Genomic DNA, 15,428 nt, shown 5'->3' with positions numbered 1-15,428 from the left:
ATACCTCCATTATTAGGAAGGACTTTGTTCCTCATCTGTTGATGATTTTCTTGAGATTGTGGCATGTGTTGTTGTTTTTTTTTTTTTAGATCTTCTGGCCCACTTCTGTTGAGGCTTAAAGTTTAAAGTGTTATTGTTTTTACCATTATAAGATGAATTCTGTGAAGAATTGTTCACTCTGAGTAAACATCAAGCCTTCTGCAAATAGATTACATTAGGGAAAGGTTCTTGGCGAGAGGAAAAGACTAATGGGCTTGTTAGTGCAGTTCAGCCAGGAAATCTTATGACTGAGGCCAGGTCACTGTGACATTAGAGTTTGCATCCAGATAAGTGATGAAATTGTTATTGTAAACTGTCACGTAGGCCAACTTGATGTTGGGCTGAAGTGTATTCCTGGAAAAGTAGAGAGAAGTAATGTTGTAAGTGCCAAGAAGTGTTTTGTAAATGAGTATGATGATGTCAATTGGTCAAGATGCAATACAATACACACCAATGCTTTGTATCTGTATAAAACCGCCCTGTAAAGACTGAAGAGGTGGGAGACTTCTAGAATTTTTGATGAAGATGATTCTGTGCGCTTTTTGAAGAATAAAAGTTCCCCCCCATGGGGACTGCTTGAGAGAGATATTTCTGAGTTCTGTTTTAATTATTTTAGCTCAGTGATAAGACCGCCCGCTCCAAAACTTCCTGTTGTCACACAGGTCATGTTGTAATCATCCCCTGGTGTGTCTAGTGAATTTATTAATTAATAATGATTTCACAACGATGGAAATTAGTTTTTCCATTGAGGGCCAGAGTAATTTAAAATTCTAGAATTGCGCCGCTCAAGGTGGCAGCAGGTTGGAGTAGCTCTGTTTCTTTTGATTCTGATTTATTCTTTTTTGGGAATTATTCTTCTTGTAGTGGATACAGTTGATTTTGTTTTTTTGGTTTTTTTTTGGACAACTGTCCTCTCCGGTGTCAGATGCTGTGCAGGTTGGAGCATTTTTCCTAATAGTTTCTATTTTTGGACATTTGTTATGATGCATTGCCATGGCAACGGGGTTGTTTCTTACAACCGGGAGCAGCTGATTAATATCTCAAAAGCTCAAATAATACTTCTATTACAACCCCAAATCCCTGATGAGTTGAAAAGGAGATGCCGGGGATGCAGAGCAGGAGCTAAGAAAAGAGAAAGAAGGAGGAAGTTCAAACCATCTCTTCTATCGATTATGATGGGCAATGTGAGATTGTTGGGAAACAAGTTGGATGAACTCCAAGCCCTACAAAGGACCCAGCCAGAGTACTGGGCATGCAGTATTAGATGTTTCACTGAGACATGGCTACAGGATCATATCCCCGACTCCAGCGTCTCACTGCCGGGCTTTTTAACCATACGAGCAGACAGAGATTTAAAGAGGAGTGGCAAATGTAAAGGAGGTGGACTGGCAGTACTTGTGAACAACAGATGGTGCAATCCAGGACATGTTACTGTGAAGTGTCATCTCTGCAGTCCAGATATTGAACTGTTGGCAGTACGTTTCCGTCCATATTATTTACCCAGAGAGTTCACCAGTGTTATTTTGGCAACAGTTTACGTTCCACCTTCCGCTGTTGCCGACACTGCATGTGATGCCATCAGCTCAGTTGTTGCTAAGCTACAGACACAAAACCCCAATGCTTTTGTGGCAATTTCTGGTGATTTTAACCATGCTTCACTCTCTGCTACACTTCCAACGTTTCAACAGTTTATCAGCTGCTCTACCAGAGAAAACAAAACATTGGATTTGTTTTATGCAAATGTCAAGGACTCATACATCTCTACAGCAAGACCTCTTCTAGGCAAATCAGATCACAAACCTTGTTTTTCTCTGCTCAAAATATAAGCCCCTTGTTCAGAGGCAACTTGTAATAAAGAGGACTGTGAGAAAATGTTCACAGGAAGCTGAAGAAGCTCTGCAAGGTTGCTTTGAGGCTACAGACTGGGACGCACTGTGCCAGCCAAATGGAGAGGACATCAATGCCATGACTGAGTGTGTAACCGACAATATAAACTTCTGTGGATAACATAATCCCCACCAGAACCGTGAGATGCTCCCCCAATAACAAACCTTGGATCACCAGTGACCTGAAGGACCTGCTTAACAAGAAAAAAAGAGCCTTCAGAGAGGGAGACAGAGAATTATTGAGGAGTTTACAGAAGCAACTTAAAGTCAAGATAAGAGACAGCAAGGAGGTGTACAAGAAGAAGCTGGAGAGCAAGCTCCAGCAAAACAATATCAGAGATATGTGGTCAGGGATGAAGAAGATCACAGGCTTCAAGCAGAAGGATGATCAGAGCGATGGAGGTCTGGACAGAGCCACTGAACTGAACGCATTCTTCAATAGGTTCAGTTCAGAAACACGCTTCGCATCCTCCTCTCCTGCTCACAGCCAAACAGACATCCCACCCTCCTTTGACCCACAGGACCCACAGGACCCACAGCTGTCCAGTAACACCTCAAATTTTTTATCTTCCACCTCAGCCCTAGACCCTTCTGTTTCTACATGTTTGCCTTCAACCATATCAGAAGATGCTGATGCTTCCTTTGCTTCCCCCTTCCACCTGTGTGTCTCAAGAAGTCAAGTGAAGATGCAAATGGAGAGACTGAATCAGAATAAAGCTGCAGGTCCACATCATGTCAGCCCTAGAGTCCTGAAGGCCTGTGCAGAGCAGCTCTGTGGGATTCTGCAGCACCTCTTCAACCTTAGCCAGGCCCAGAAGAAGGTTCCGGTGTTGTGGAAGACCTCCTGTCTTGTTCCGGTACCGAAGAAAACTCACCCTTCAGTCTTCAATGACTATAGACCTGTTGCCCTGACATCTCACATCATGAAGGTCCTAGAGAGACTCCTGTTGGCCCACCTGAGTAAGCAAACAGTAAACTATCAGGACCTCCTTCAGTTTGCTTATTGCTGTGGAGTTGGAGTTGAAGATGCCATCATACACCTGCTTCAACAAACCCACTGTCATCTGGACAAAGCCAGTAGCACTGTGAGGATCATGTTCTTTGATTTCTCCAGTGCATTTAATACAATCCAACCTGATTTGCTTTGTCAGAAACTCCAGGAGACTCAGGTGGAGGCCTCAACAATCTCCTGGATCAAAGACTACCTGACAAACAGACCACAGTTTGTGAGACTGAATGGTTGTGAGTCTAACCAGGTAGTCAGCAGCACAGGAGCACCACAGGGGACTGTACTCTCACCATTCCTTTTCACTCTGTACACCTCAGACTTCCAGTACAAGACAGACTCCTGTCATCTGCAGAAATACTCGGATGATTCTGCAGTTGTGGGGTGGATCAGAGATGGACAAGAAGCTGAGTACAGGAAGGTGGTGGACCGCTTTGTGGCATGGTGTGGAAACAATCATCTAATTTTGAACCTGACTAAAACAAAGGAGATGATTGTAGATTTTAAGAGAAACAGGAATAAGTCAAAAACTATTTCTATCACGGGAGAAGAAGTGGAGGTGGTGGAGGAGTATAAATACCTCGGTGTTCACCTGGACAACAGACTAGAGTGGAGATGCAACTGTGAAGCCATCTACAAGAAGGGACAGAGCAGACTGTACTTCTTGAGGAAGCTTAGGTCCTTTGGTGTTTGCAGCAAGATGCTGCATGTCTTCTATAAGTCTGTTGTGGAGAGTGTGATCTCTTCTGCCATCATCTGCTGGGGAAGCAGCATCAGAGCCAAGGACTTAAAAAAGCTCAACAAGCTGATAAAAAAGGCTGGTTCTGTTCTGGGGACTCCTCTGGAACCTCTGGAGATCATTGTGGAAAGACGAATTCTTCATAAAATGAAGAACATTATGGAGAACCCTTCATGAGACTGTCCTACAACAACAGTGTCTTCAGTCAGAGGCTTCTTCAGATCTGCTGTAAGACGGAGCGCTACAGGAGATCCTTCCTGCCCACAGCCATCAGCATCTACAACAGCTCTTTGAGGAAACCTTCATAATGAGCTACAACATTTAATTTCCCTTCGGGATTAATAAAGTATTTTTGAATTGAATTTAATTTAATTGACTGCTCTAAAAAATAAAGGGAACACTCAAATAATACATCCTAGATCGGAATGAATGAAATATTGTCATTAAATACTTTGTTCTGTAGAAAGTTGAATGTGCTGACAACAAAATCACACAAAAATCATCAATGGAAATAAAATCTATTAACCAATGGAGGCCTGGATTTGGAGTCACACACAAAATTAAAGTGGAAAAACACACTACAGGCTGATCCAACTTTGATGTAATGACCTTAAAACAAGTCAAAATGAGGCTCAGTATTGTGTGTGGCCTCCACGTGCCTGTATGACCTCCCTACGACGCCTGGGCATGCTCCTGATGAGAAGGCGGATAGTCTCCTGAGGGATCTCCTCCCAGACCTGGACTAAAGCATCCACCAACTCCTGGACAGTCTGTGGTACAACGTGACATTGGTGGATGGAGCGAGACATGATGTCCCAGATGTGCTCAGTCAGATTCAGGTCTGGGGAACGGGCGGGCCAGTCCATTGCTTCATTGTCTTCATCTTGCAGGAACTGGCACACTCCAGCCACATGAGGTCTAGCATTGTCCTGCATTAGGAGGAACCCAGGGCCAACCGCACCAGCATATGGTCTCACAAGGGGTCTGAGGGTTTCATCTCGGTACCTAATGGCAGTCAGGCTACCTCTGGCGAGCACATGGAGGGTCATGCGGGCCTCCAAAGAAATGCTGCCCCACATCATTGCTGACCCACTGCCAAACCGGTCATGCTGAAGGATGTTGCAGGCAGCAGATCGCTCTCCACGGTGTCTCCAGACTCGTCACGTCTGTCACATGTGCTCAGTGTGAACCTGCTTTCATCTGTGAAGAGCACAGGGTGCCAGTGGTGAATTTGCCAATCGAGGTGTTCTCTGGCAAATGCCAAGCGTCCTGCACGGTGTTGGGCTGAGCACAACCCCCATTTGTGGACGTCGGGCCCTCATACCATCCTCATGGAGTCGGTTTCTAACCGTTTGTGCAGACACATGCACATTTGTGGCCTGCTGGAGGTCATTTTGCAGGGCTCTGGCAGTGCTCCTTCTTTTCCTCCTTGCACAAAGGCGGAGGTAGCGGTCCTGCTGCTGGGTTGTTGCCCTCCTATGGCCTCCTCCACATCTCCTTGTATACTGGCCTGTCTCCTGGTAGCACCTCCAGGCTCTGGACACTACGCTGACAGACACAGCAAACCTTCTTGCCACAGCTCGCATTGATGTGCCATCCTGGATGAGCTGCACTACCTGAACCACTTGTGTGGGTTGTAGAGTCCGTCTCATGCTACCACGAGTGTGAAAGCACCACCAACATTCAAATGTGACCAAAACATCAGCCAGAAAGCATAGGTACTGAGAAGTGGTCTGTGGTCCCCACCTGCAGAACCACTCAGATTCCCCCTGTTATCTATTCCATTTGAACAACATCATGTTAAACTGATTGTCAATCAGTGTTGCTTCCTAAGTGGACAGTTTGATTTCACAGAAGTTTGATTTTCTTGGAGTTATGTTGTGTTGTTTAAGTGTATATATATATATATTTTTTTTTTAGCAGTGTATATATATACATATGTATATTAATGATAGCTGCAGTTCTGATTATTCTTGTGTTTGGTTTTTAGCCTTCTTTAAACTAGATTATATTGTACATTCACATTTCCACCCCCAGCATTCATCTGTTCAGATGTAGTTACTGTCAGCCAAAATCAGAAATATACAGAAACATTGAATTCAGAACAAATATTTCTCTTCATGTTGTTTATTTTCAAATTTCAACTGTCAGCTGTGGGGGTGGAACACAGCAGGTCATGTGACATCAGTGACATAATTAGAACAGCAACGGATGGAACATCACAGGTCATCACTGTGACCATAGTTGTGACCATAGCTTAATCTAAACTTCTAGCCACAACCAACAGGCAGTCAGAGCACATCATTTCTCTTGAATTATCTAAAAATGACAGAAAACGGTAAACAGATGGAGCAGACAGAAAACGTGAAAAACATGGAAAATGTTTTAAAACGCAGAATGATGAAGTGTCAGGAATTTTGGACAAATGAGTGGAAAAAACAGTACACAGAAGACGAGGTGTTCTGGAAAAATGAAATTATATCACTCAATCTTAAAAGTGACGGACTTATTAGAGAAAATTCACAGCTTCGAATGAAATATGAAGCATCTCTGAGCAAAAATGAGGCCTTAAAAAGGGAGTTTCAGGAAAAGTACACAGCCAGAGAAGCTGAGATTGCTGAAGAGTTGCGTAAGCATCTCAGCCAAATTGAGACACTGTCAAACCTAAACAATATCGAAAACAAGAGATTTGAAGAATTCAGGAAGAATACGGTGAACAAAGAAGAATATATTTCAGCATTAGAAAACAAAATCAAACAACATCAGCAAACAATTCTGGACAAAACACATGAGTTTGAATCAGCTTCGACCCAGATGAAAGCAGAGATTGTGGAAGCAAAAAATAACCTAAAAAAGCAGACGATGTATTTAGAATCTGAAAAATCCCAAACACAAGCAGCAAAGCTTGAGAAGATGAAATCTGAACAAGCTATCCAGAAACTGGAAGCTGAACTTTGTAAATTTAAGGAAAAACAGGAGAAACTGAAGACAAAGGTGGCAGGCTTGGAGGAGTTATTACAACAGCAGAAGAAGAAAACGATGGAGAACAACTTTCACCACAATAGAGACAATGAAAATCTTAAAGCCATTATTGAAAGTCAAAAGTGTCACATTATGGAAATGCGCAGAAATGAAGTAGGCAAAAATAAAGTTGTCACTAAACTGGAAACGAAAATCAATGAGCTTGAGAGAATTATAAAAGGCTTACACCAGGAAAGCTTTAGCCAAAAATCAGAGAGAAATAAACTTTTAAACGACCTATCGAACGAAAAGGGCAAGACATGTATTCTGAAAGTCAATCTGCATGAAAGAGATGAAGTGAAAAAAAACCTGGTGGCAGAGCTGGAGAAAGAAAGAGAAAAGCACAAAGAACTTATCAGGACAATTAAATCAAAAACACTTGAGAACAGACTTCTTAAGAAGAAATATGACTTCCTGGAGGCCAGATACAAAAACGGAAACCCAGAGATGGACAAATGCAAGCTTAAAATCAAACAGCTGGAGAATAAGATCATCTCTATGCAGTGTGACATTCAGAACTGTGTCGATGTTTTTGACTGTCCCAAGAAGTTTTTACACTATTTCATTCAGCTGAAGTTGAAACACTTGGACAATACCAAAATGACCGAGGTTGACAGCCAGTTTGAAGTGTTTCATCGCTACATTAACAGGCTCAAGCATTCATTTAACAAGACCATCACTAGTCAAAACAGAGAGAAGGAGAAGATCAAGAACATGGCGTCAAAAGAGAAGAATATGCTGTATCAAAATAGCGCAAAAGCCTACGAAGCTTTACAAAAATGCAAAACATTAGAAGAAGAAAAGAAAGCATTGGAGAAAAAGTTGAGAATGACAGAGAAGGAGCTTCAAATATTAAAAAATCCTGCCAAGTCCAAGGTCCAATGCTTACCAAATTTAGCAAATCAAAAAATAAAGTCCACCAAGTATGAAACTGCACCCAGGATCAAGCAGTCCACCCACCGAGTCTCCAGAAGGTCTCTTCAGATCCAGAGAAGATGATTCACATGAAGCCGTCTTAGACAACCACTGCTTACCAACACCTGAAACCCATTCACTTGGTCCCTTGACATACTTCGTAAACTATATTCCAGATGATAACTAGATGATGGAAAATATTTGTAAGTAAATTGACCTTAGAGGAATTACATAATGCTGGCAATGAAATGCAGACATTTTCCTGACTTCATGTCCGGAAATGTAGTTTTTACCACTCAGCTGTGCTCTAAATCCATTAAATTTTACTTATCAAGAACTTTTCAGAAAGTCAGATGCTTCATCAAATTAAAATAATGCCAAAAAACGCAACTAACTTGACAGAAGAGGGTTTTCATCAGATGCTCTGGGTTTCTCCCACACTGTAAATTGTAATTTTGCACTTTAATTACGTCAATATGTAATTCTGAGTCAGTTTGGCAAATATTTTATTAAGCTATTGTGATAACACATATTTTTAATTGAAAACTGCTTAATTACACAAAAAAGTAAAAAAATGGAACCTCACATTGAGTCAATTCTGAAATGTTTTTCAACTTAACTATCTCTGTAATTATGGGCGTGTCTAATTTAAAATATGTGTTAGGATTATGAATGTGAGAATATTATTTAATATTTAATATTAATATTTTATCAAATAATATTTCGGTCTGTTAAGGGTTGTCCTGTGAATACCAGCCCAGTAAGATGATGGTATTAGGACAAAATAGAAAGGTGTGAGACGAGCTCTGACATTATTGAACAGCATAAACTCTGCACACACATGGAATGAATTCATACAATTTCTTAAAATACAAGAATTTATTAACAAAAATAAGTCAACTCAAAGTCAAACATATTTCAATCAACAAACTCTTTACTATGCTAAAACAATTCAACTAAACTACCAAGCAGAATTAAAGAATAAGGAAGACTCATGAACTATTTACAATATAAACAAGTTGATTAAAGGTGATTGGAAATTATGACAAAAAGAGTGATGCAACATTACCATGCAATGTTTATGTTTGAGAACCAAGGATTATCTTGAAGAATCTGGAAGTAAAGTTAAGTTAGTCTTGGAACCAACTTAGGCAATAATCAGCAAACGTTTAGAGAACCCTTCACAATGCAAGATCAGATAAAATATTATTTTAATAAAATAATGTTTTAAAGAATGATCTGCTGAATAAAACCAACCTTCTGGATGACCATTTCTCAACGTTGTCTAATTAGCTGCCTTTATTTATTAAAATAATATTTAAAGAAATATTATTAAGGGAATGGTAAAATATTTAAGGAAATATTTTGGAAAAGAGCCAAATCTTTCTGGAGAAATTAGGTTTAATGGTGTTTACTTAGTTATCAAATTTAGTAAAATGAGGTTAGGGACACATTATTTACTGGATTGAAAACTAAACCTTTCTGGGTAAATATTATTTAGCAGCAAGCACATGTCCTTAGCTGTTAGCAGTTGAAGCTAACAAAGGAGGCTAATAGCTTAGCACCAGAATCAAACACACACCTTTAAAAATACCATCAATAAAAGGGTTAAAATGCATAAGCGCAGACGGCGCGTTATGGCCGATCTTCTGTGTTTAAAATCACCCTTTAAATAAAGTTTGTCTTAACTATAAAAACACACAAACAAAGAACAAAACCTGAGCACGTGTGCTGCAGATATTCTGCTAGCACCAAGATAACTGAGTTCAACACAAACAAAACCAAACTGAATGAAAAACGTTTAGATCATTTCAATCTAAATCACTTCTATGTTATTCTGCCCAAACACTTAACCTCATGAACTGTGGTGAGGAACGTTGTCCAAGGCAGAAAAGTTTGAAGAAACGTCCACAGTCTTTAAACGGTTAGCTACAGCTAACCTCCTTAGCTGTGGGGAGTGGCGGCTGTTCTGTCGGCCGGCCAACCTGCACGTTGCCGTAACCATGATGATGCGGCTCCTGTTGTCCTTCTCTCAGGCAGGGAAAACCGCTTCACTCGGTTTGTAGAGACAGCGTCTCTACTACCGAGGGGAAGTATTAGGTTTCGATAGCTCCTTGGACTTCTTAAAAGCCCTTAAAGCCGCTTACTTCCTTGTGAGTAAAACACGCAGAGATAAATGCGCATCCTCGGTTTAGGTTTCGATGGTTCCTGTTTGCTCTCGTAAAGAGCACGAAAGCCACCACCGAGAGGGGATCTTGAGTTTCAAAAGCTCTCTCATTTTTCCATAAGAAAAATTTAAAAGCCACTGGCTCCTTTTTGACTAAACAGCTGTATAAAGATAAAAGTGTAACATCAACTGGCTAATGTGGATGTGTGTGAGTCGGAAGTGAGCAGACGGAAGTGACGGGGGACACATTAGACTGACGGACTTTGACTGCTACATGCTAAGCCAACAGACCCTAGCTCACTGAATAAACTCTACTGTGAATAAGCTTTGGTGTCTGAGAGATAACAACTTAATTTGGACCAGGAAACGGTGCTGTACCGCCTGGTTGGCCAGAGTGTGTGAGCGTGTGTGAAGTGAGAGAATGACTGAGACGTCACTAACGAGCTCCCTGCTTGTTCTGTAGGAGCAATGCCAGGAAACAGGGAGGGGAAACATATTAGCGACTGTGCCTCAGTAGGAAGCGTAGTTGTCTTGCAATCAGAAGGTTGTGGGTTCGATTCTAGCTTCCTCCTGCCATATGTCTATGTGATATGTCTATGTGCCCCTGGGCAGGGCACTTAACCTCAAGTTGCCTACCGATCTGCGTATTGGTGTATGAATGTGTGAGCGTTAGTGAGTGCAATTGGATGAATGTGGCTCTAGTGTAAAGTGCTTTGAGTGGTCTGTATGACTGGAAAAGCGCTATATAAGTTCAGTCCATTTACCATTAGCAAGTTTCAACCACAAAGATGCTTTAACAAGTTAAGACAACAGTTTGATGGAGCTTGTTTGGGTCCCGGAAATAATTGTCACGTCACCAGAAAAGGGTAAGAAATCATTTTTAACCATTAAGTAACACAAAGTGGTTCCACTCTAAAAATGCTGTATTTACAGGGTAATCGAACTTTTTATGTGGCCAATGTTTGTCCATTTTGTCTGTCTGTTTTTGTTAAATGAATGTCTGTTTCATGTTATGTAAAAAGTAGGGTATATGTGGCAGGATAAATTTAATTTAAATTGGTTTCTGATATGAAACTAATTGGAATTTGAGTTTTTAGGTCTGGAGAAGCAGTCCTGGCCATGGACCGCCTGCTTGAAAGGTAAAAACATTTTAAACTGTCTGACGCTCAGTGTTATTTATCTCCGGAGCGCTACAGGAGATCCTTCCTGCCCAAAGCATCTACAACGGCTCTTTGAAGAAACCTTCATAATGAGCTACAACAACATTTAATATCCCTTTGGGATTAATAAAGTATTTTTGAATTGAATTGAATTGAATTAAGAATGCAGTCTGTTGTTTCAATGCTAAGACAGCCGCTATATCTAGTTGCATTTTTTTTTGTAAGGATAACCTTTATTAATATGACTCATAGCTGTTTCTCACACTTATACTATATTATAAAGCTTAAGTTCTAATGTTTCCCTTTTGTTAGAGTAGGATAAGGAAGCTCATTAACACATTACAAGGACAAATGGCCCAAGGTTCGTTATGAATGACCTGAGGCTTAGTGGACTGGGTTTTTGATGGTGGAGAAGGCTGGAACTGGGTTTGATTAGAATGCTGCAGCGACACTTAGAATAAAGGATGGACACCCACTACTACACAACCTATCAGGTAGACACATAGTCTACTGATAAACTCTGAGGGAGTGTACATCCATTACATTGGAGTGCCAGATATAAAACTACATGTGACCTTCTTTCGGGGCTCTTCATCATACTTTCACAGACGGCAACGGGCCGAGACGGGAGCCTCAGCGCTGATCTCTATAATCATTCCTTTGCCTAATTCAGATTAAATGTGCTAAAAGATAGAAACAGTTTGAGAGTCATTCCTTTAAGAGTAAGTGTTCAGGTATTCCATGTGTTCTTGCAGCAGCTACATTGAATTTCCCAGCAGAACGACACTCATTATACAACGCATAGGGCTATTTCAGTTCAATCAGTTGTGTTTTTGTTGTAAGCTGAAACTGGGCTTTTTATTTTCTTACATCTGCATGAGACGTTTCATTTAGGAAATGTTTTCCTTGTCACACTTCATTGTTCTAAAACCTGAAAAAAATAACTCAAAACATGGTTCAAATTTATATTTAGTTGGTATTTGCAGAATATTGTAAGCTATCTTTTTATCTGAAATAGTTTGCAGTTTGACAAAAAACATGTAGGGGCCACAGCAAACATGTGAAAGGAGGTACTGTGTACAGGTGAGACCAAACTTGAACTTGCTGGCTTACATGAAAAACACCTTTTGGCAGAAAGTCAAAATACTGCAAATCACCCTGAACTCACCATCACCATGGTGAAACATGGCAGCAGCATAATGCTGTGAGGATAGTTTGCTTCAGTAGGGACAGGAAAGCTGGTCAGAGTTGACGGGAAAATGGATGGAACTAAATCCAGGACAATCAGAATAAAAAGTGATGTTCACAGATGCTCTACATCCTATCTGAGCAAGCTAGATATGCAAAGCTGGTAGAATAGATACAGCTCCATAGACTTGCAGTTGTAATTGAAAAGAAAGTTGGTTCTGCAAAATACCAACTCAGGGCTGCTGAATACAAAGGTATGCCACACAAAAATATGCTTAAAGCATCATAGTTAGGCACAACTTTGTGTTTGTCTGCCACATAAAATCCCAATAAAATACAACGAAGTTTGTATTTGCAACAAGATAAAATGGAAGACACTGTAGATGGTCGGCATTGTAAATAAGTAGTTTTCAATCGTCCCACCTGGTGAAATAAAGGTTGAAAAAATAAAGATGGTCTTAAATGTACATTATACCATCTTGTATTAATTTAGAAGCTCATTAATTTACACGTATCTGAGTTGCTATACTAAAACTGAAAAGCTCTGAAACTTCATACATTTTGTGTATACCTATTTAATATTTCCTTTCTTCAGAACATCTAAGAAAATAATAAATTGCTATAATCCATGCCATATTCAGTTCATTTCTAACAACATGCGGAAGATGAAAGATTAGGTTCATTATGATTAGGTTCAATCTTTCAAGATGAAAGATTAGGGTTATTATTTATGGCCTTGATTGGTATTCAAATACCAATCTCTAATAATTCCAGTCATCATTAAAGATGGGGTCTACATCCTAAAAGTAAAGTAACGCCCATAATTATAAAATACTTAATGTCCCTGAATGCAGCAGAACAGCTGCATGAAATCAGAGCTAAGTAGTACCATGCAGCTGCAGCGGTGCCTTTTTGACTGATTTTTCTGTCATGCTGCAGTGGGGATATGGATCTGGTGTAAAACATGCTGTAAGATACTTTCTTAGCCTGTATGGAGATGTTCTAGCAGGTGCTTTGCATGCAACCCAGAGCCTAAATATAGATTGTCAAACATGTCTGCATCTCATAAAAATGCATTTTTATGAGTTTCTTATTTTCCTGCAGGTCACATCCGTACAAAAAAAGTGATATGTCTATTGGCCAGCTTTTTTTGCATGTACAAAGGATAGGCAAATATTTCACCCCTGTACATATTTAGAGCACTAAGTAGCACTCCATGTCTACACACCGCAAGCTCCAATCCCTCCTCATCCAGCTTACTGCTGGATCTGTGGGAAGTCTCTCTGGCTGCTGACCACTCACCACCACAAACACTTCTTCCAGAAACCTAAAATGCACAAAATTCCCAGTGACAGTGGTCAGAAATGTCATAATTACAGGCCTAAAGGTTACTGTAGTTATACAGTTATAATATGCAATCTTACATGTCTGGTTGTTTTGTGTACATAGTCCACAAATCTTCCCACGTCTTCATCCCTGGCTATAAAGATGTCCTCAAATATAGCCTGTTCTTCGGATCTGAAAAGACGAGCAATAAAAAAACCTGTTATTGTCCAAAGGCAGTGAACAATAGTCACCTATGCAAAGAATTGGTATATTGTACATATTTTGCCATACCTTGCTGCATTCTTAAAACGGCAATGTTTGCGGTTTCCATCCACCGAAACTGCAAGCATATCTGGGGTACACGCTTGGCACGTGAAGGGATCCTTCCTTAACATTTTATCTATGTCATATCTTACGGCTCCCCACTCAAAAAAACTTTTCTGGAAGCTGTCTGCAGAGATCTTCCCAGTCTGTTTTAAAATGAAAGATAAGCAAAAAACAAAAACACAAGTTATATTGTAGGACATTAGTGTCAAAATTCAGGCCTCAAGCTTAGGTGTCCTGCAAGCTTTAGGTGTGTCTTTGGCACAATACGCCTCATTCACATAATTTGGCCATTAGCAGGACTCTGTAGGATCTGACTGGATGCTGAGGTGGTACCTCAGTCATTTGAGTCAGATGTGTTAAACCAGGGACATGTAAAGTTGCCTCAAGGATTAAGTTTGACAGCCCTTCTAGGATATATATATAGATATCTAGATATCTATATATATATATATATATATATCTAGATATATATATATATCTAGATATCTATATATATATATATATATATATATATATATACATATATATATATATATATATATATATATACATATAAATATATATATTGTATTGTATTGCACCGACTACGCCAAAACAAATTCCTTGTATGTCCAAAAACGTACTTGGCAATAAAGCTTTTCTGATTCTGATTCTGATTCTGATATATATATATATATGTGTATATATATATATATATATACACATATATATATATATATATATATATATATATATATATGTGTATATATATATATATATATATATATATATATATATATATATATATATATATATATATGTGTATATATATATATATATATACACATATATATATATATATATATATATATATACATATAAATAAATATATATATATGCACACACACCAAAGTACTCACACGGCTAAAGTGGACAATTCGTTGATCCAGCATTTTTAGAGATGCTTGGCAGGAGAGACCTGGTGCCGCCATGTTCATTTCTTCAAATGTGAAGAAGACATCAGTTCCATAAAGAGTGGAAAAGTGAAGGGTGGCGGGCCAGTAATCACTTAAATTTAGGTCATGGACTCCAGAAGTCCAAGTAGCGTCACACGCCTCACACAACAGCTCCGGCATTCTTAGATCATAACGACCTAAAACAACAAAATTTCCACTTTAAAAGCTTATAATTTTAGAGTTAGGTCTCCATTATATTACAATTGTCTGTGTTATGCAACACACATTGTAAATATTTATTTATTTAGTTTTATTTTGGTTTTGAGTCAGAAGATTTTTTTTATTCTTACCATTGATTGTGACCATGGCAACAGCCTTCTCTGGTTTCATCCTCAAACACTCTGATGGACAATCACAGATTCTAAGTGGGGTCTCCACAAGTACAAGTCGTGCTAAAGAAGTTAACAATTATTTAACATATGCATTCACCAAAACTGTATCAAAACGCTTTGACAAAGCTATGTAGAAACAGCTGAACCATAAACCAGCGCATTAACAACAAAGTAGAAAGTTAACAGTTGGAAAAAAAAGGAGGAGTTTTCAAAAATATTGAGCTTAGTTAAACTTACCATCATGGCAAAGAGTTTTATTTAAAACGTATGTTGCTGGAGGCAATGGCTGGAAGAATCCAGCTGTCATGGTCTCTCTGTTGTGAAGGA

General features: G+C 39.5%; 1 long non-coding RNA gene across 1 annotated transcript; it reads right to left on the bottom strand.

The window, feature by feature from the left end:
• Positions 1–9,469: 9,469 nt before the first annotated feature.
• On the bottom strand, positions 9,470–14,168 carry LOC124881074. The gene is made up of 3 exons (XR_007041522.1): positions 13,739–14,168; positions 13,546–13,639; positions 9,470–13,448 (listed from the first exon to the last, which is right to left on the bottom strand). It is a non-coding gene; the product is annotated as an uncharacterized LOC124881074 (long non-coding RNA).
• Positions 14,169–15,428: the final 1,260 nt, after the last annotated feature.

This window comes from Girardinichthys multiradiatus, chromosome 14 (assembly GCF_021462225.1).
Source record: "Girardinichthys multiradiatus isolate DD_20200921_A chromosome 14, DD_fGirMul_XY1, whole genome shotgun sequence".
Lineage (NCBI taxonomy): Eukaryota > Metazoa > Chordata > Actinopteri > Cyprinodontiformes > Goodeidae > Girardinichthys > Girardinichthys multiradiatus.
The sequence above is the reverse complement of the archived record's forward strand: the minus strand, read 5'-3'. Positions and strand labels throughout refer to the sequence as shown.